General features: G+C 34.6%; 1 non-coding gene across 1 annotated transcript; it reads right to left on the bottom strand.

The window, feature by feature from the left end:
• Positions 1–19,596: 19,596 nt before the first annotated feature.
• On the bottom strand, positions 19,597–19,701 carry LOC113276964. Its single transcript, XR_003324746.1, has one exon. It is a non-coding gene; the product is annotated as a U6 spliceosomal RNA (small nuclear RNA).
• Between the last annotated feature and the right edge of the window lie 1,661 nt (positions 19,702–21,362).

The raw sequence follows: 21,362 nt of genomic DNA, 5'->3' as shown, positions 1-21,362 counted from the left end.
CTCCCACTAAATTACTGTTTTGCATACTGATCAAAATCCTGATGTCACACCTGTCATTTCTGTTCTTTCATTCACAATCAGCTTTACAAAATTTAAAAACAACTTATGCGCAATACAAATAACCTGTAAGGTGTATGTTCTGAGATCTAGGTATTCAAACTGGGTGAAACATAAATTCAACAAAACAATGGACACATAATAAGCATCAAGTGCAGCAACGATGGTGTTCCAGTGAAAGGATTCCCTCTTTCGTTTGTTGGCTTGCCTAAAATTGGGTTTGGCAGTGCCGCAGTGGTCATCTACTTTTTCTTATTCAACCACATAACATAAACCAAAATTAATCTACAACCTGAAAAAAGTTTAGATTACGAAATCCAGTGAAAAAATTCCAAGTAATTACACCAAGACGAAAGATGGTTATGCCCAAGCTTTAATGCAGCAGAAATGAAGTCGTGGGCAACAACTTGGGACCATTTTCTAAGAATTCTAAGAAAAAAAACATAAGTCAAGCAATGAAGCAAATGAAACACCATTATACAACATGAATAAAGTTTAGATTACGAAACCCAGTGAAAATTTTCTAAGTAATTACATCAAGACGAAAGATTATGCCCAAGCTTTAATGCAGCAGAAATGAACTCGTGGGAAACAACTTGGGACCATTTTCTAAGAAAAAAAACATAATCCAAGCCAATGAAAGGCCATTACAGTGAGCGGGCAATGCTTCTTGCGCCTACGCAGCTGCTTTGCTAATTTGAGGTAGCAACTAATACCTACAATGTTTTAATATCGTTCATTTGAAAAAAAATTGGTTGCCCATTCTCCCACTAAATTACTGTTTTGCATACTGATCAAAATCCTGATGTCACACCTGTCATTTCTGTTCTTTCATTCACAATCAGCTTTACAATTGAACTTCGAGTTACAAAAATGTCGACATTGGGTCATTTCTAATATATCAATAGCCTCTCTAAACACCTTTTCACTGAGAGAACATATGGAAACAGTCTATCTATTTTCATAAATTCAATCAATGGTCCAATTATATTTTCATAAATTCAATCAATAGTCCAATGGTGCCATCCTATTTATTTAAACATATAAATGCAATTCTAAATTGTGAGATTTAAGAACAACATACCATCTTTGCATATAAGAAGAAGAACTCTATTATCTCCCGGCATTTGTGTTACCCAATCATGTTTTCAGGATCCTATTAGGCTTATCTACTGCTCGAAGTTTCAATGTTCTCCCTTTGTTGTTGATGCTGCTTCTTTGTGCCCATATCTCCCTGTCCTAGACCTGGGAATTGATACACTGAACACGACGTGAGTATGGATTTGGATTCAAAAGATTAAAAAATTAAAGTTTCTTTGTGACAACATCAACCCCTTCTGTGAATAAGATGAAACAATCAAAACAAAATAAATCAGACAGGATCCACAGGGAAACAACCGATTTTAGTGTTAGTACAAAACAGCAAGGGTTAAAAGAAAAAATAAAAAAACTTACGTGATATACTAAACATGCTTGCGCAAATCAACCACCGATTTCTTTTATATTCAATAGATATAAGAGCTTACGAAAAAAAATCAGGAATTGAACCAATTTTAATTTTGTTGTTAAGAAAAATCATGAGGAGGAAATATATGAATGATGAATAGAGTTAAGATATATCAAACGCCTTATGCACAAAAAATTAGTTAAGAACGACATTAATCTATGTAACAAACAAAATAGAAAAGTTAGTTAGATAGAAGATTATATTCTGAAAAGAGAAAAAAAAATAGAAGGATCCTGGAGTCACATAAAAGATTTTGTTTTTTAGGGGTTTTCTGTGAGAGGAGAAAATTATTTGGGACGAAAAGAGTTGGAGATGTTTTTGGTTTCTGGATTGTAGTATTGTTCTATGGATTGGAAGCATATCATTAGTTGTTAGGGTTTGGCATGTGTTTTTTTTGGTTTTATGTTTTGTTGGCGAAATTGATACACAAAAGGGTTTTGTATGTTTTTTTTAGGTTTTATATTTTGTGCCGGAAATTTGTGTGGAATTCCTCTTTTTTCTCTTTTTTGAGGAAAAGTGAAACGGAGCAATTCCGTGAGAGGGTGACGGTCACCGTTCAACGTGGAGCCTAAGGAGCTTAGGATTTTAAAGGAGTTAGATGTAAGTTTATTTTGATGGTCTAGTTGGCATTTATCGAGAGACAAAATTTTAACATATATTTAAATTAGAGATTAACTGTTTACTGATAAAAAATTTCAAGAATTGAGGTGCTGCAGGATATTGAACCGGTCATATGTAAAAAAAATATACCTCCGATCTCGACATGGCATTAGCTGAGGGGATTATTAAAAATATGGTTAACGAATGTTCCAAAACAAAGAAAGAACTATTTGGGAATTTATTGATAATACTAAAACTCGAAATCTCTTCCGGGTTAAAGATGCAAATCCTCACTATACAATACATACCTATTTATGGAGTTTGAATTGGGACGCTCTATTGGTTCCATAATCCACAGCTTATGAGTTTGTACCTGTTGTTTTTCATTTGTCTTGTCTGTTTAACTTCTTTATTCTTCTCTGTTGATGTACTTTGTTTTTAGTTTTACCTCTTGTAAATCCTTTGTATACCAATAAAGATCTTCTTTCTTCAAAAGAGAGATAGCAGCAAAAAAAAAAAAAAAAAGTTGAAGGGACGTCAGCTTTTAAGGACATCATATTTTTATGGAGTGAGGGCTTGTTTTTCGTTAACACATTATTACATTAAAATTTATAGAGGAAAGATGTATTTTTGAAGTGGAAAAAATGAGAAGACAAGAATTGTTAAAGCAATGTTCGGGTTAATATAATACAATAAGAAATAGGTTGTTATGTCGAAACTAATTAACGTCTGTAAAATCCAACTTGTAATAATTGAAACACACATATTGTTTAGGTTTTCATCATCTGCAATAGAAGAGACCTGCCTTGATGTTTCTATATATATGATAATACATCTACACTTGCATAGTTGCATGGAATGTCAATGTTGATATGAAGAAAATAGAGAAAAGAGTAAGTTTTTGGAGAAAAACGGTTGGAGAAAAATGGCAGGATCAAAATCACGAGAAATAAGTAGTCTTTTACTTTTTGTCTCATACTAAATTCATCACTCTTTTGAGGAAATACTTTCACGGCCAATTTACTTCGCCATGGCATAGTGTTGGCCCCTGCTTAACGGTGGAAGTATTACATTGTTCCTCTTATCGTTCCCCGTGGTCATGTTCATGATACAACTCAAGTTATGTGAATGACATACCGTAATTAATTTCGAATGAAAAATTGCAATAACTGACAGAACCAGATGTAAATAACAAGGGAAATCTCTTGTTGCATATATTTGTAGCGAATTTAATCAATCATCCAACATAGTGTCGTATTATTATGACTACACTGGTGGTCGAAAGATAGAGGGTAGGAGCAGTGGCCAACCACAATTTCCCTCGATTCAGTTCCTAAGATAAGCATACTGAACTCAAGTCTATGGACCATTTTCCGACCTAGAAGAGACTTTTCTCAAACGTGAATCAAGGAGGCTTGGAGTATATTTTTCACTCGCAATTGATTCCATGAAGAGAAAACTCGTTTGTTCCTCATGGAATGGTGAATTGTTATCTAGCTCTACCAAGTTTCACTTTCTAAATATCCCTCAATCACTCAAACTCCACCTTATTGGTATTTTTATTTTCTAATCAACATATAGGTAGGTCCCACATGGGACCAACACCTCAGGATCGGCAGGGTCATTTGTTTTGTCCCCACCAGGTGTGTGTGGGTTTTCATCACCGTTAGTTTCATTTTTTGTGGATCATTTTTGTTTTCCAATTACCTAGATTTACCAGGTTGTCCTAAGAGAGTGTTAGGTATAAGTCAGAAGCAGAATATTTTTATTTTGAAAAAAGTTGATTATTTTGCTACTAGAAATTGTTCTCCAATTTTATATACCTAACCTCTTCGTTTTTAACCGATCGAATTTGTATTTGGACACAAGTACGCATGATAAAGTATAATATGATATATCACCCAAAATCGAGCCATCCTTTTTTATTTTACATTTTAAAGAAAAATAATTAAGGCGAAAATCCTCCAAGGGATTTGACTCCTCTTTTAAAGATGATGAAGCTTATAGCTCGGTAGTGTCGTGGTAAGTGAACCTGTCGAGTTTGATGTATCCAAATCAAACCACTTCACATATGATAGAAAAATGAGATATATGGGGATAGAATTGAAAAAGACCCGGTAACAAATATGTGATATGTCTTCCCAATGGTACGAGTTCGATTTGTACCGTCTTTAATTTCAACAAAGAATTTTTTTCAAGATTGACATGTACAACATATTTGATTTCATCAAGGAAAGTTTTTATATATATATATATAGGCATCCATCTCGGCAGCACTATCTTCATCACGTGACCTAGACCTCAATTTTTGTGTTACAACAATCATGGATTCCTTTACCCAATGCATTGCGTTTTTGTTATCATTTCAGTTTCCTCCTCCATCTCAATATTTTAAGATTGTTGTTTCCAAAATAGAATAGAAAATCTAAATTAGTGCTTTGGTATACGCCATTTGAAGTTGTTACAAATAAATAAGTAGCTAGACTAGTTTATAACAAGGTTTGAAAAACAGGTCACGGCTCAGGTCACGACCGCTGAGCGTGATTGTTATAACGCGTTTTGACGGGTGTGAGCACGTTTCAGGCAAAATTCGCGTTATTTAGGTAAAAAACGCGTTTTTTATACGTTATTCTAAAATAATGGGTGTTATAACGGTTAAATATAAAATGAAAAAGATTTATGGTTTGAAATTCCTATTTAACAGTTACAACGTGCGTGGAAACAGTTATAACGGGTTTAATAACGTTGTTGTAACGTTTTTTATATATTATTGTTTTATTCTTTTATTTTTACAATATTAGTTGTAATTTTTTAATCATTAATTTAAAATATAAGGAATTTTAAGAAAATATTTTTATATTCTTTTTTATTAAAAAACGGTTATAACTGACGTGAAAACAAAAAAATGGTCTAAAAAACTTACGTCAAAATGTTATTTAGATGGAAAAACGTAAAATTCAATTTTAGAAAAACGGTTATAACGTGTGTGAAAATGGAAAAACGGTCCTAAAAAACTGCCGTTATTTCCTACTTATCGGCATTATATAAGCACGGGGTTCGGGGACACTCACAGCCACGGTATATGGGTGTGACCGTTCTAACGGGTGTTTTTCAAACCTTGGTTTATAGAGAACATTCATAACATACTCATGTTGACTAAAAAACACAATAATTTGTGAGCCTTCTTTATTCTAACATGAGCCTATCAATATGGTTTGCGTGTTTAATCCAAGAAGCCAAAATGACAAGAGTTACTAGGTTGTTGATAAAGTAACTTGGTAGAATGATGCTTTCTATTGTTGTTATCTGCCATCACAAAGGAGCAAGTGAGAAACATGTAATTAATGATATTATTGAAAAGGATCAATCTTACAGAGTTATGATATGCTTTAATTAGGCAATCATCAATTGTTGTAGTGTTACTACAACCACATAGACTTTTCACATACACAATACATAACAAAGGACAAGTCAACTATTGTTGACTTGACATACACACTCTCTAATACATCCCCTCGAACTGTTAAAGACTAACATTCATAACAGTTTGACGAAAAACAGAAAAAACAACAAACACATATACTTTTCACACACACACATAAAATACAGAACAACGGTCAAGTCAAGTGACACACTTGTCCTAAAATATGAGACTACCGATTGTACAATCGGTAGATAATAAACATCACGAAACTACCGATTGTGCAAATAGAGAAATTTAAGATTCTACTGGTTTTTGAAAAATTTGAATTTGGGGTTACTACTACAATTGGTAGATAAAGAACAACACGAGAATACCGATTGTACAATCGGTAGAAAATAAACATCACGAAACTACCGATTGAGCAAATAGAGAAATTCAAAATTCCATTGGTTTTTGAAAATTTTGAATTTGGGGCTACTACCACAATCGGTAGATAAATAACATCGCGAGACCACCGATTGTACAATCGGTAGACAATACACATCACGAAACTACCGATTGCGCAAATAGATAAATTCAAAATTCCATTGGTTTTTGAAAAAATTGAATTTGGGGCTACTAAAATCGGTAGAAAATAAACATCACGAAACTACCGATTGAGCAAATATAGAAATTCAAGATTACCGATTGTACAATCGGTAGATAATAAACATCACGAGACTACCGATAGTGTAAATAGAGAAATTTAAAATTTCATTGTTTTTTGAAAAATTTGAATTTGGGGCTACTACCACAATCGGTAAAAAATTAACATCACGAAATTACCATTTTAACTACCGATTATAATTTTCATAACACAAACCAACATACATCAATATAAACTACGGATTATAATATTGTCTACCGATTATGAAGGATATTTTAGATATTTTGAAAAAAAAAATTGAGACAAGCTTTATTTTAGTTTTTGGCAACCCATTTTTGTCTTATTAGTCACCCCTAATTCTTTCGGGATCGCCCTCAAAGACTCCAGGATATATACGGGGCTTGGAAACAAAACAATTGTTAATTATTAATGTTACTCATCTCTTTTTTATTACCTCTAATTAAATTCATTGGTGTTTTGTTTATCTTTGTCTCTCTATTCTATGTTGTGTTTTATTTTTTTTTCCATTCTCATATCCTAGTTAGTAATTCTCCGAATTATTCCCGAATGATTGGCGAACGTATCCGAACTGTCCGAATCCGAATGATATTTCCGAACTATTTGAACTCCGAATCTATTTCGCGGATTATATGGACCACACGAATGATTCGCGAACGTAAGCGAACTTACCGAATCCGAATGATATTTCCGAACTAGAACTCCCATAGATAACTCTCCGACCAGAATTATGTTGATTGGTTTTTGTTTGATTTCACTACACCATTTTTAAGGATTCGCAACTAAAATTCGTAACGGCCCAGCAGCCGTTACGAATTTTCCTGTTACAAAAAGCCGTTACAACCTAGTTGTAACAAGCACAAGCCGTTACGAATTTTTTCATAATTCGTAACATGTGGCTGCCGTTACGAATTGTAACATGCTAATTTTTCGAGCGTGCTATTCACACGCTTGGTCACATCAAGGGTGGTCACACTTGGGGTTTTCTGGTCCCACGGTTTCTAGCCATCCATCTACACCGTCTATTTTTAAACTAATATCTCTACCTTTGATATTTCTCGAGATTCCCTCTCAATCATAAAACCCTAGATATATTTTCTTTCACAAAATATACCTCATCAGTTCATTCTTCATCTCTATCTCTCCGTCTAATCATCTCCCTCTATCAAACCAAAATGTTCACAACAAATTTTTTTGTTGGGAGAGTGAGAGAGATCTTCGGCAGAAAACTCTAGTTTGAAATTTCTTCAGTAGAAAATCCTTAATCGACTATGAGTGCAAATCAATGAAAAGTTCTTGAAGTCAAATCAGTAACTGAATCTCAAGATTTAGACGATGAAGAAGAGTTGATTAAAAGATAACCAACAACTGAATCTGAAGATTCGACTGTCAAAAACAAACGAAAAAGATAAGTTTTATTTCTTCTTTTTCATTTAAATCCATCTGTGATTATTATCTAGACGATTTCAAAAACAAATTTTACCTATTTCATGTAGAAATTATTACTCAATGCTTGATCAGAATACAGATCTATAATCGCTTGACCTTTATTTGTCTATTGAGATTAAAATCTCGAAAATTTTCAACAAAAAATTCTAGGGTTTTCGAGCTAAAAATCCAGAATTCAATCCATCTTTAAACCTAATTGAAAATCAATCTTTAGGTCCGTGATTAGCATGCCTGCATCTTTATTACCCATATTATTGATTTAATTTTTATGAAATTCAAATTTACTATCTCATTTTGAACTTATATCTGGATGTTGATGGTTTTGTATTATCTTGTTGCAATAGAGATTGGTTGATGTACATAGTATGATGATGCTTTGAATGAATGGATTGCTTCAGAAATAAGCTGCAAAGATGATATTGCTGCCAAGCAAGTGATAGCTTGAGCTGAGTTGTATTGGAAGCTGAAATGATGTTGCAATGCGGAGTTGTAGATGTTCCAAAAGTTACCGACAAAGCTGAAATGTGCTATGGTGTTTGTGCAGTGTTGCAATGGTTGTTGGTCTGATAGAAGAGAAGATGCAGTAATGCTTAGAACTGAGATAGTGGAACTTCAGATTGGTCTTAAGAACTATGACCCTCAAAAGGACAAGCGTTTAAGTGGTTCAGTGAAGATTGGTCTCGTGTATGCCTTATGTGGTTCACTCTTCTCCCTCTGTCTTACGAGCGGTGAAGATTACGAGCTAGAGACATTATTTGTGTGAGGAAATAAGCATTGATTCTGAATGGTGCGCTGTTTTTCTTTCCTGTTTGTAGGAGAAGACACTAGAGGAGTATGAAAAGGTAGTTGAAGAGAAGAGAAAAGTTCTCCAATGAAGGATGGAGAGAGGAAAGTTGAGTTGGACCAGGCGTTTGAATTTATGCAGCTGCTTTCACTGAATGAAAGGAAATGATGAAATTTTCGTCAACCTGGTAAAAGTGATTGCTTCCCGTGGATTTGTTCTTTTGTGGCTACCAATGCACTTTTTCTTGTTGTTTACATTGGTTTACCTTTAAAGTTGATTGCTTCCTATGCACCGGTAAGATTTAGACATCTTATGTGTTTAAATAAGCTGCTGGTTTAAGACACTTTTTGTTGCTTTCCAGGCCAAGGGTGTTGAGAAGGTTTCTTTAAAGAATTCTGAATTGCCCAAGGTATCTGGTTGCAAGAGAATTGATGTCATCAGTCAAGGTGCAGACCTTGTTGTTGCAAGCGATGGGTGTGGCGTTATTAAAGAGGTGAGAATGTTGTTTATACTTTTTTTTATCCCTATAAATACTTGACCCCATTTGTTTAGATTTATCTTTTTTGGCTGATTGTAATTCATAGTGTTGAAATTAGCCATGATATCTACGGAAGTCGTTGAGTATGTGAGCTGTTTTGCACATTTGCAGTCCGATGCTAATTTAAAGACCGAGCTGAAGTCAGATGTTGAGGAGGAGTGGATGAAACTTTGTCCAGTAGAGCTAGTTAAGGTATTCAGTGAATCCTAATGATGTTCACATACTACTGGTCGAGTCTTGTTTGAGCATCTTTCTCTTGCTCGAAGATAATGTTTTCCGATGTTGATTTTTGGACTAGAAAATTTACATGTTACTTTTTTTCTTGCAGGTATGCGAAAACCGTCCTCAAGGAGTTGTTTTGGTGAGATTCAAAGATATGAAGGATGCTCACAACTGTATAGGGCTAACGAATGGAAGATGGTAAGTACTGGTAGGATTTCTCGTTCAAAATTATTATTATCTGCATGGTTAATTGCTCAACTGATAACGGGCAAACGTATATACATCCCTTAAGAAGCTAAAAGTATAGCACAACATATATATCCCTATCATACTTTGGCTTTGTCTTCCCACTATGTAGTATGTATGGCATTAAAAATTGCTTCTAAAGTCACTTAGTTCAGACCCTTTCGCATACTTATAAGCAGAAGAAAAAATATTTGGATTGCGATTTCTTTTCCACGATCAGTCGGTCACCCATTTTATTTATTTTTATTTCTTGTTTGTTGGTAGGCAAGTGCATGCCAGCATAGATGATGGATCCATTAATCATGTTGCTATCCTGGATGTTGTGTATGACGAAGCTCGATTAGGTTGGAGATCAGGTGCAAGTTCTGTAAGTTTCTATGAATTTTCTAAGTTAGAAGAATATGTGAATATAGGAAGTTTCTATGAATTGAACTTAGTAAGTCCCTCTGTATTCCCTTAGTATTTGATACTTAATAAAAAATATTGATACTCAGATGACTTTGTGTTCTTTTTTTGTACGGACTGATTTTTCTGCGGATACTTCCATCTAAGTATATATTTTTTGTGTTTGCAGGTTAATTGGATGATGCTCTGCTGCAACAAGTTTGGAGCAAAAAGGTTGGAGAACAAGGCACACATTAGGTTGTAGTAAGTTTCTATGTACATTCCAAGTTAGATGAATTTGTGGACACAGGAATTTCTATGAACTGATACTTGGTATATATATATTCCCCTAGTATTTGATACTTAACAAATAAAATTTGGTACTTAGAAGAATTTAAGTTCTTTTTTGTGTGAATCCATTTGAATGTGATAAGAATTGATTGAATTGAGATGAATGTGATTGAATGAAAAAATTGTTTATTATGGAGGATAAATAAAAGGTGTATGCAGGTGGTTATTTGGAATTCCGGCGTATTCCGGCCGAGAATGAGCTGCCGGCCGACCTTGACCTGGTCAAAATTGGTCATTGCTAACTGATCTTGACCAAGTCAAGGTTGACCGACAATAATTTTTTTACAGTTACAAAAATATTCGTAACGGCTTGAACTTGTTAAAGCATCTTGTTACTAAATAAATTCGTAACGGCTCAGGCATGTTACGACAGTGCCACGTAGTAACGGCTACAAGCTGTTACAAGGGCCATTACGAAAAAAAATCGTAACGGCTGCTGGGCCGTTGCGAAAAAATTGTAGCACCCCTTTTCGTATCGGTCAAGAACCGTTACAACCCCATTCGTAACGCTCAAAGACCGTTTCGAATTGGAAAAAAATGGTGTAGTGTTTTGTATATACTTTATATTTAAATATAATTATTCAGTTAAAATTTTCTATTGGTAGTTATTTAACCAGGTTTTATATGTTTCTTCTTGTTTAAAAGTCTATAAACTCGTTTTAAATACATTTATGCGATTAAATTGTTTACTTCTTGTTAAATAATCACGCTATAATATTTTTTTCCATCTTATAAATCATATACACATAAAATTAGTCTCGTGATAAGGTCATAATATTTATCAATTTATCATATATGTAAGACGAATTTTAAGTGTCGAACTCACATTTATAAAACGAATATGCACGTACGTATGCCGTTCCGAACTACTGTCCGAACAACGAACCGTTGACCGGATTTTTGACCGAATCTGATCTATCTGAATCCGTATAATTCCCGTACGTATGCCGTCCCAAACTACTACCCGTACCCCGAATTGCTAACTAGGTCTCAAATGTGAGGTTTTTTATTCTTCACCAATTTGAGATTTATTTGTTTATGGAAACCACGATTTTGAATAAAAAAAAAATCTTACTTTATAATGTTTAAAACAAAGACTTGGCTACATCGATAAAAAAAAGTACATCCACGTGAGGATCATAAACTAAGCACATAAACATTCATTTATTTAAAAAGAAACAACACAAAAAAATGATTAAGTCATTTGTATTTGTTCTCATTTCATAATTCAACATGCTGAAGCATCAATCTTCACTTACATCGTAGCATGTTTCGTAGTATACCAATACTTTATTATCACATACGAAACACCAACGATGTCTAGTGGAAATATTACGCCGCCACATATGCAGGTTCAGGTAGATGACTATTGGTGCTACCCGAATCGAGAATTATCTCTTCTTGTTAAAGTCTGCAGGTATCCAACTCAAAACCAATTGACAATAAGTGGAGCGGCCCTTCCATATTATATTTTAAGTTCATTATGTGGGACTGTTTTTCCTTTCACACCCTCCCTCACGTGTAAGGCCAATCACTCGGCCTAACACGTGGACCTACGCACGTGTGGGTCTTGGGTATGCAGGTGACATCGGTCACGGTCTACCCCACGTACAGGTCATACGAGTGACCAGTCATTCGGTCACGGGTGTACATGTGCCCACTCGGGTCACGACGGCTACTAATTCGGCCTACACCCCGCGTATGGGACTTAGCTCTGATACCATGTTAAAGTCTGCGGGCATCCAACTCAAAACCAATTGGCAATGAGTGGAGCGGCCCTTCCATACTATTCCCTTTGTTTCTGAAAGACCGTCTTCTATTCCTTTTTCGTCAGTTTCAAAATTGCGTCCAGCTTCTGTTTATAGTCATACTTTTTCAATGAACTCTCTAATATACATTTGAATTCTTTATAATCATAAATCCATTTTTAACGTGACCCAATCTAAAATATTAAAGAAATTAGTATAATTGAGAAAACAAATATATCATTCATTCCTTTTAAGAAAATAAACATTTAATTCTAAAAAATAAATTTCTTATAAAGTTTACACTTCATAAATTCGATATCTTTTAAATTTTTCTTTTATATTTCGTATTTATAACTCTCACAACAATTTTGGATAGTCTTTATTACTAGCATTTTTATTAAAATAAAATAGATAAGTAACTAAGGGTAGTCAAGTAAAATATTATGGTCTCTTTAATATTTTGAGAAAGTCAAAGCGGACTATTTTTGTGAAACGGAGGGAGTATATTTTAAGTTCATTATGCTGAAACTAGGGATGTGGAACTATTTGTCCTTTCACACTTCTATTTGTCTTTGTTGGCAAACTTTGGTCGCCAATGCTGACGGAAGATATATAGATTCACCGAATAATGAAACGTGTACCTGATATTTACCATTTTTAGTTTTCACCAGAGTCTTAACTATCAAAGCAGCATCTCTTGAAAAAAGAGATCAGAAATCAACAAAAGTTGGTTAACATGGTGGATGGCAGACGTAACCACGTAGCCATGAATACATATATTAAACGGAGCGGCTACGATGTGGTCGGGTCACATACTTCAAGTATGTGGTCCCTCTTTATATTTTGACACGTATTGTAAAATAGAAAAAAAAGTTTAAAAACTGTTTTATTACACAACTGTTTAACTAAAAAAGAAATTAACTTCCTACTTTTTCTCAAAAAGTGAATGCTTTACGAGGATTTAGAAGGGCAGATTTCTAGATTATACAAGTGTCAAGAAATAAAAATGGGCCACATCGTAGACGGAGCGTATACTAAAGGTGGTTAACATGGTGGCTGTTGATAAAGAACATCCCAAGACGGCAAATTCAATATCTTACCTCATTGTAGTGGAGGAGAACCTCCATTTTCTTTCAAAATATTTTACTGCTTCCATTAATAATCTCGTAGCAAAGCAGAATCTCCTCAAATAGTCTTCCAATATACTAGAGAGAGCGATGGACATAGAGAACGGAAAAAAAATGCTATATGAAGAAAAGAATATTCTTGCTATTAAATTGAATCGTTCAATTTTTTTGGAAGAGAAACTTCTGAAACCTAACTAAATAATATGTTGAGAACAGTACTGACTGCATGGTTTACGTAATCCAACTCTCAAAAAACCCAACTCTTAAGTCTCTAACCCTACTTTTCCACCACATAAACAACAAGTACAACATCACAAACGCATTTAGATGGGACTTGGGAGTCTCTTGCATACTTGATTAAATAAAAAATTACCAGCTCAGTAAAAAATTTAAACCATGCATAGTATTTTTTTATCTTAAAAGTTTTAAAAATATTAGTCTATTAGGTGGTTCCAATGGTAGACGGCAAAATAAGTTATGCAGCGGCCTTTGATGGGATATTTTTTTTTTGAAACACGCAAATATTATAAAAGCAATTAAATTGTTATTATACGAGGAAATGTGATTCCCCTGAATCGCTTAATAGAATTTTTGAAGCATAACTTAATCAGTTTATTTAGAAGTCAAAGTTTTTCTTTCGTTTTCCATCAGGAAAAAAGATTTTCATTTACTTTAAACAAGCTACACCCAAATAAAGTTTTCTTTTCACGGCCTAAGAATTGTTAAATCGAAAAAAGCAAAAATGGAAGTCTCAAAACAGAAGTATAGAGGAAAACGGATGAGCCCACGTTGCTCCTACCCCCTAGCTTTGGCTTGGCACAGTACTCTACGTCTCTACCCATGCAAGACCAAACTACACACGCTGTACCGCGTAGCTTGCTACATCAACAGCCAGTCTTGCAGCTCTTGCCCAACCAAACCTTAGTTTGTGGTGATGTGGATGGTAAGCTTGTCGAGTTTGCTGTGTCTAAGGCTGACCACGTCTTCACATATGATAGAAAACTGAGAAGGAAATTATAATTGCGAGACACAACATGTCCTAACTAATCCATGCATGGAAAGTTTATAGAGTTTCAAGATAATGTTTGAGATATTCATTCTGGTATTACGGTGCCAGACCCGCAAGACTTAATTACACCTAGTAAGCAGATAAGACTCCGAATTCAACCATCCTTTGTCCTATAGTAGCAACCCTGAAGCATGTCTTTCAAGAATCTTCGGACAGCTCAAGCATATTAAAGATTATAGTGGATCCATAGGGGAAACGACCATGTAAGAGTGACTACTAGCCTCCGAATCTTGAAACGAAGCCCTTCGAACCTAAACTAAGCCAAGGCGTGACCTTTGGTGTTCATTTACATTGATGGAAGGGCTGCCTTGCAAAAGAAAGGTTGTGCATTTTGAATTTTATGAGTAACGTAGAAAAATGTTATGAACCCGGTTTGATGAGTAACGTAGTTTTACCATGCTCACCCCTAGCTTTTATGGGAGAGGATTCGCTGAATTCCCAAGAAGAGAACAAGCACTATGATGCACATTTTCTGGGATGAATTTCAGAGATGTAGCTAAGCCAAGAATAAAATAAACGACAGATATATAATGGCCCTTGGCTAACCGGAGGTGGAAACCCAATTTCTGCGCAAATAGCACCTGACAAGTGACTTAACTGTGCGATTGGATTTGAATTTGATTGAGAGCGTGTGGTGTAAGATGCAAACTTGAACTTCGGGTCAATTAAAGGTCAACAACAAAAAAGTAACGATGAGCACCAACAGTAGAGACGTGTCATTTCCATCAGTTATGGCTTAGCTAACTATTACAATCTAGCAAATGTTATCACTAGCAGTTGCTCGTTTCTAAATTGTACTCAAATATAAGGAAACATGCTAATCACTCCACTTGCTCTTAGGTAGATCAACAGTTACCAAAACCTTTATACGTGTAAGGTTCTTTTCTTTTTAACTAGATTTTGTGCCCGAGCTTCGCAAACTTGGTTCACCAATTCATTCTAGAACTACAAACTACAAATGCAATGCATCACTGGCTTTTTCTTTGATTTGGTAAAGATCGGCTTCGCCTCTCCCAAATCCCCATTTGATTTGGTAAAGCTCGGCTTCGCCTCGCCGAAGTCCTTTAAATTGATTGGAAGCTGTTGCAAACGAACCCTAGCAGAACTTAATAACCCAAACGGGAATGCATCCACGTCGTTCTTGTGGACGCTTGGCGATCTTCGTATTCATTAGAAAAAATTAACTTGACCATTCGGTGGTAATATCATTAGAAAAGCAAGTATCCGTTCGTATTCTAGATTTATGCCCGTGCTACGCACCGGGCTTCTTTTTCTTTTAACTATATTTTTTATTTAGTGTGATGTGCTTTTGCCCCGCGCATTCGCTTAGGATTTTTGATTTGGTGTGGCTCAATTTTTCCTTGCCCGTGCGGATGCATTGTTTTTGATATGGCATCGCTCGGCTTCGCCTGGCCGCTCCCTATCCTAGCGCATTTCTTTTGTTTTTTTTTGGCGCCGCGTTATTTCCATGCAGTAAACCTTGAATTTTCTGTGGCTTTGAACATATATACAATTAAGCTGAATATGAAATGGAAAGAAGGTGAGCGATTCAAGTGTTTGCATATAGAATTGTAAGATGACATCAGTAGTTTAGAAATTGGTGAATTTAATAAGTTGTCATAACTTGGATACCAAAACAATAAGAATTTGCATAAGAAAACAAAATGTTGCATAAAAAAATCTCAAATTCTACTTAACAAATAAAAGTGAAGGTGTCTTAAAAATACTAAATGTTCAAGAAGGAAATCTAAAATGCTAAGCCACCATTTTCCCATCATGTGTTTGGTGATGCTTTTTCTGAAATTTTTATTTCTGCAAATGCCATCATATCATCCAAGTTTTCATCACCATATTGGCCGCAAGTTGCATCATGATGCTCATTAGTCTTTGATGCTCATTAAACAACATTCTTTACTGAAGTATATTATTAGTTTATTACCATCCTGTGTTAGGAGTTCAGCTACTGATATCCACCACTACCCCCCACTTCTTTGTTTATCAATCTTTTTTTTGCTTCTGTGCAGATACTAATACACTCCAAGTTACACATTGATTAGAGATAATGATCTTTGAAAATCATAGCAAAATAAAACAGAAGTGTACCTGAATTAAGATGTTGATAGTTACAACAGCGCTAATTATGAACCTACTACTAATTATCCCGACTTCTGTAATTTGTGAGAAACCAAAAACCCATAAATAAACTGAATTTGTGATACATCTGTAACTACATATTAAAATTATTTTATTCATGGAGCTTCGGGCGGAAGAATACAAAGTGACTAATCCATGAAAAAAAAGAATAAAACAGTGTCAATACAACAAACATGAGACACACCACTGAGTTCTCTTTCCTTATCCAGAAATTATACCAATTTTTTCCATGTTACAATCCTGCAAAACAAACAGATGGATATCAAACAACAAAACAGAGACGAAAAAAAAAGTGTTCGTCATATTTGCTTCATAGGATTTTTTGATAGAACATAAATATGTTTCTACTAATTACAAAATAAATTTGAAACATATGCATATCAAACAGTAAAACAGAGACTAAAATAAAGTGCATGAACATAAATCTCAATGTCATATTTGCTTCATAGGATTTTTTTGATAGAACATAAATCTGTTTCTACTAATTACAAACTAAATTCGATTTTGATTAACCTAAATCTGATTGCAATCAAAAAAGCAGTGTAGGAAACTAAATCCCAGTACAAAATCCAACTGAATAACGGCTCCAAATCATGAACCCAAAAGAAAAACCCTAACTGTATACATAATTCAGATAAGAAGAAAAATCCAATCATTGGATAACACCACATAACATGCATGATTATGAATTCAATAAAATAATATCAAAATTGTCATCAGAAAATAGCCATCCATGTTAGTAAGTTTACTAACATGGAGCAAGCAACGTGCATATAAAATTCACTGTCGTTCCAAGTCCAAAACCTCCTTACCCAATTATTTTTGATGTATCAAAGTCATTTGTAGCTTTTAAAATCTCAACTATACTAAATATTTTAGCTGTCCCATATATGTTCCGATGCTAGAGAAAGATGTAGAGCTTAACCCACCTCATGATATCATGTCTTTGTCCATACCTGCTGCATTAAAATTTCAATTGCATTATGGACATTCGGTATCCAGTTGAACTGAAAATACCACCTGCGTACGATTTTACCCATTGATATACTAAATGTTTTAGTTGTCCCATATATGTTATGATGCTAGAGAAAGATGTAGAGCTTAACCCAACTTATGATATCATGGCTTTGTCCATACCCGCTGCATTAAAATTTCAATTTAGTGTTGGACACTTCGATATCCAGTTGAACTGAAAATACCACCTGCATACGATACTCATTGATATACTTCCATAACATTATTGCTTATAACTACCGTATCCCGGAAGTTGGTCATAAATTAATTGGTAGCCATCAAAAAACCAAATATCGACTTATTAAAATGGCTGCGGGTTAGGTAGTCAGAAACTACCTTTATGAACCTTGGTAGTTTTTCCATGAAAATAAAGACGAAAAACTGGCAATTTAATACCTCTTGCGAAATTATTACATGACGGTTTCAATGGTGGTGAGGCCGAAATGTCTCCCTGCTTTCTTGATAATAGTCAAGAAAATCCCATATACATAATCCAATGACTACCACAGAGGATAATGATACAAATCATGTTACCGCCAATCCCTCCTTTCTTTCTCATTTGAAATTTTGAATAGTAACTGCGAGAGGATGCATTGTCCTAGTGTGATTTCCATGAACAGAATTTAACCCTCAATTTAGCATGGAGGGAGCCGAAGGTGGTGAGGGAGGGAGACCTAAAAGAGATTAAGAAGTTAACAGAAATACTTACGTCCAGCACATCAGATGGAAAAGAAGAAAGAAAACATAAGCAAACGATGTAGGAGGCAACAAAACGTATATAAAGAAAATCATGATATATAGAGAAAAGAAATATCGAAAGTTTATATTATCTGTGAGTTGTTATCACCAGTACTGAAACTGAAAATTACATCATAATTAATCAAACAGTTACCTAAAATCAAAATACAAAACCTAAAAATCAAATAAGAAACCCTTAATAATCAAAATACTGCAATTTAGATCAATCATTATGGCTTAGGGTAACTCATCCAAAAATTTACACCAAAAACTCTAGAATGCAATTGGACCTGATCGCACCTCAAAACCTACAAACAATGTGAAATAAAAACGCCAGTGAATGCCCATCATCAACAAAATCACATGTATCTACTATACAAAATTTAAGATATGGCTTTTGGAGTTTAACCTTATAAAAACCAACAATACACTATAAGATAAAAACTGATATATATATATATATATATATATATATATATATTCAAAGAGATTAATATAAAACCGTAACAAAAAAAAACCCGCATTAGAAAAACAAAATCTCACCAGTCAACATAGTGCGCGACTTCTCTTGTTTGTCAGTGCACGAAACATAAATTGAATGAATTCATAATATTACTACCTCAATGCTTCACTTGATCAATACGATTACAGATCTGAACAATTGAAAAAACTAAATCAACAGAACTAAATTTAGTGAGGAAGCATGGAACAAAAACACAAACACAAAAACAAAAAAAACCTTTTAGGGTTTTTCTGCAAGGGGAGAAGTGTTTGGGATGAAAAGAAAGGAATATCTTAAGAAATCGTTTGGAACTCTTTTATATGCTATCGGTCTCTGATATTTGATCACTTCAAATCGTTTGAAGCTTGAACATCTCAGCTGCACTGTATCTCTTGTTTAGTAAAAGAGAGTCTTTTTAGGTCGAGTCGGGCTATTTAACTGCTTCCGCAAACCGCAATAATTAACCAACTCCATTTACAAAGCTTCCAGCACACAAAACTAAACGTCAAAAATAAAAATCTATACCTAACTGATTTCTTTTGAAATAAAATAATTTTATTAGCGAACAAAATAATCAAATCCATCACAGAGACAGATATGATACATGATGGTAAATCAACGAACAAAAGAAGATAGGTGAATATATCATGATGATACAAATATGTAGATGGTGGAGAAGAAGGTGGAGGTTTTTTTTTTTTTTTTTTTTTGGTTTTCGGGAAAGACAGTTTTAAGAAAATGATAAATAAATTACTTTATTTTGTTAAGAAAAACCTTGTTTTTCTCTCATTTGAGGAAAAATGAAACGGAGCAATTCTGTGAGAGGGCGAGGTCACCGTTCAACGTGGAGCCTAAGGAGCTTAGGATTTTAAAGGAGTTAGATATAATCTTCTTCGAAAAAAAAAACAGTTACCAAAAAAAGAAAAGAAATGAAATGAAATTAAATCTGTTGAAAGGTTATTAGCCGCTTGGATCAAGAATGATTTCGTACTTTTTCTGAATATGATCTCTTAATCATTAATTAAATGTATGCTTCCAGCACAAAAAGAGTCATGTTTGGCGCAGGGACCATGCTAATCTTCCGTGTATCGTTTCAATTTTATCGAATTTCCCCGAACGGACAAGCTTAATGAGAAGCTTTCGGCAGATAAACAAGCTTTTCATTTACCAACTGAGCGTTGTTGGACTAACTAGAGCCAAACTCACGAGTTTCATTTATTGATTGGCATCAAGGGTTCGAAACTCACTAGTCACAACTTACGTTTCTTTTATTAAGATTCAAAAACTTCGTATTTTCTCTGTTTAACTTGGTCTCTCTTTTTCTGGTTCAACATTTTGAGACGTATCTCAATGATTTCATCGTTAATACACCTAGTAACAGCCGAAAAAGACTATGGTGGCACTATTATTCAGACTCAGCAGACAGCCAATCAGTAAGCTAAACTACGCAATAAACTGCAATTACTTAACTTAGCTCAACTAATTGAACTTAAGGAAATCATATTAATGTAATGCAACCAATGCAATAATATACGCGGTCCTGCAGCAAATATATCCACATGATGCTCCTGTAATTAATTTTAAGTCCAATTTCATAGATTATACACATTGTAACTGAAAAATACATCCCCAATGCAAAAAAAATAAAAATAAAATTGTACAACCCGTCATAAACCTCATAATGTAAAATTAGGGATATGTAACTTTATTTTTTTTAATGATTTGTGTTGTCAGCTTTTCCTATGTTTCAACTTTATTATATGCCGATATTTATTCTATATTTCCTCCGTCCCTAATTAGATGACATATATCATAAATAAGTGGAGTGATAGATTAGTATTATTATAAAAAATATGTAAAATTTGATAGCCATATTTATATACATTAGATAGGTGTTTTAAAATCTTTCCGATGATACAAAGTTTACGAAAATCCATTGTATAGCTTGAAAGATAAATCATTTCTAAATTTACTAGTAAATTTTAACTAGATCATCTAATTAGGGACGGAGGTAGTATATAACAGGGCAAAGAGTTGAAATGCCCCAATTTGGTGGTGTCGTTTGTTAAAATGCCCCAGGTTTTGAAAAAAATTAAAATGCCCCAATCCGTTAGTTTTTTCCATCCAAGCTAGTTAAATGGTCAATTTTGCATACATGTGAATTCCTGCATGTGATGAAAACTCATTTATAACACCAATTTTTGTTAAATTGATATTTTTCTTATATAAAATAGCGAACCTTTAATATTGCGACACGTGTCATATTTTCGCCACCACCACCACCTTAACCATCACCTTGACCGCTGCCACCACCGCCACCTTCACCACCACCGCCGCCAACGCCTCCACCACCATTGTCTCCATCATTGCTATCTCCACCACCACCACCGCCACCACCAGTACTATTCCACTACTAGAACCACCACCGTCGCTGCCACCACCACCGTCACCACCAGAACCACCGCCATCGTCGTCGCCGCCACCACAACCACCACCCCTGAACCCTAAACTCTAAAACCTTGAACTCTGAAACCCTGAATCCTAACCTTGAACCGTAAAACCCTTAAACCTGAAGGGTTATTATTGTCTTTTTTTCACATATGTGAAGTCACATGTGTGCCAAATTCACTACTTAAGTGGCTTGAATGGAAAAGTTAACGGATTGAGATATTTTAACCCTTTTTTTTTAAAATCGGGGGCATTTTCACAGCCATGCCTCCCAAATTGGGGCATTTTGGCTAGTTTTCCTATATAATATCGGGCATTGATTATCGTTCCCACATT

This window comes from Papaver somniferum, chromosome 4, assembly GCF_003573695.1.
Source record: "Papaver somniferum cultivar HN1 chromosome 4, ASM357369v1, whole genome shotgun sequence".
In the NCBI taxonomy this organism is placed as follows: domain Eukaryota; kingdom Viridiplantae; phylum Streptophyta; class Magnoliopsida; order Ranunculales; family Papaveraceae; genus Papaver; species Papaver somniferum.
Note: the sequence above shows the minus strand (reverse complement) of the source record. Positions and strands in the feature narration are given on the sequence as shown.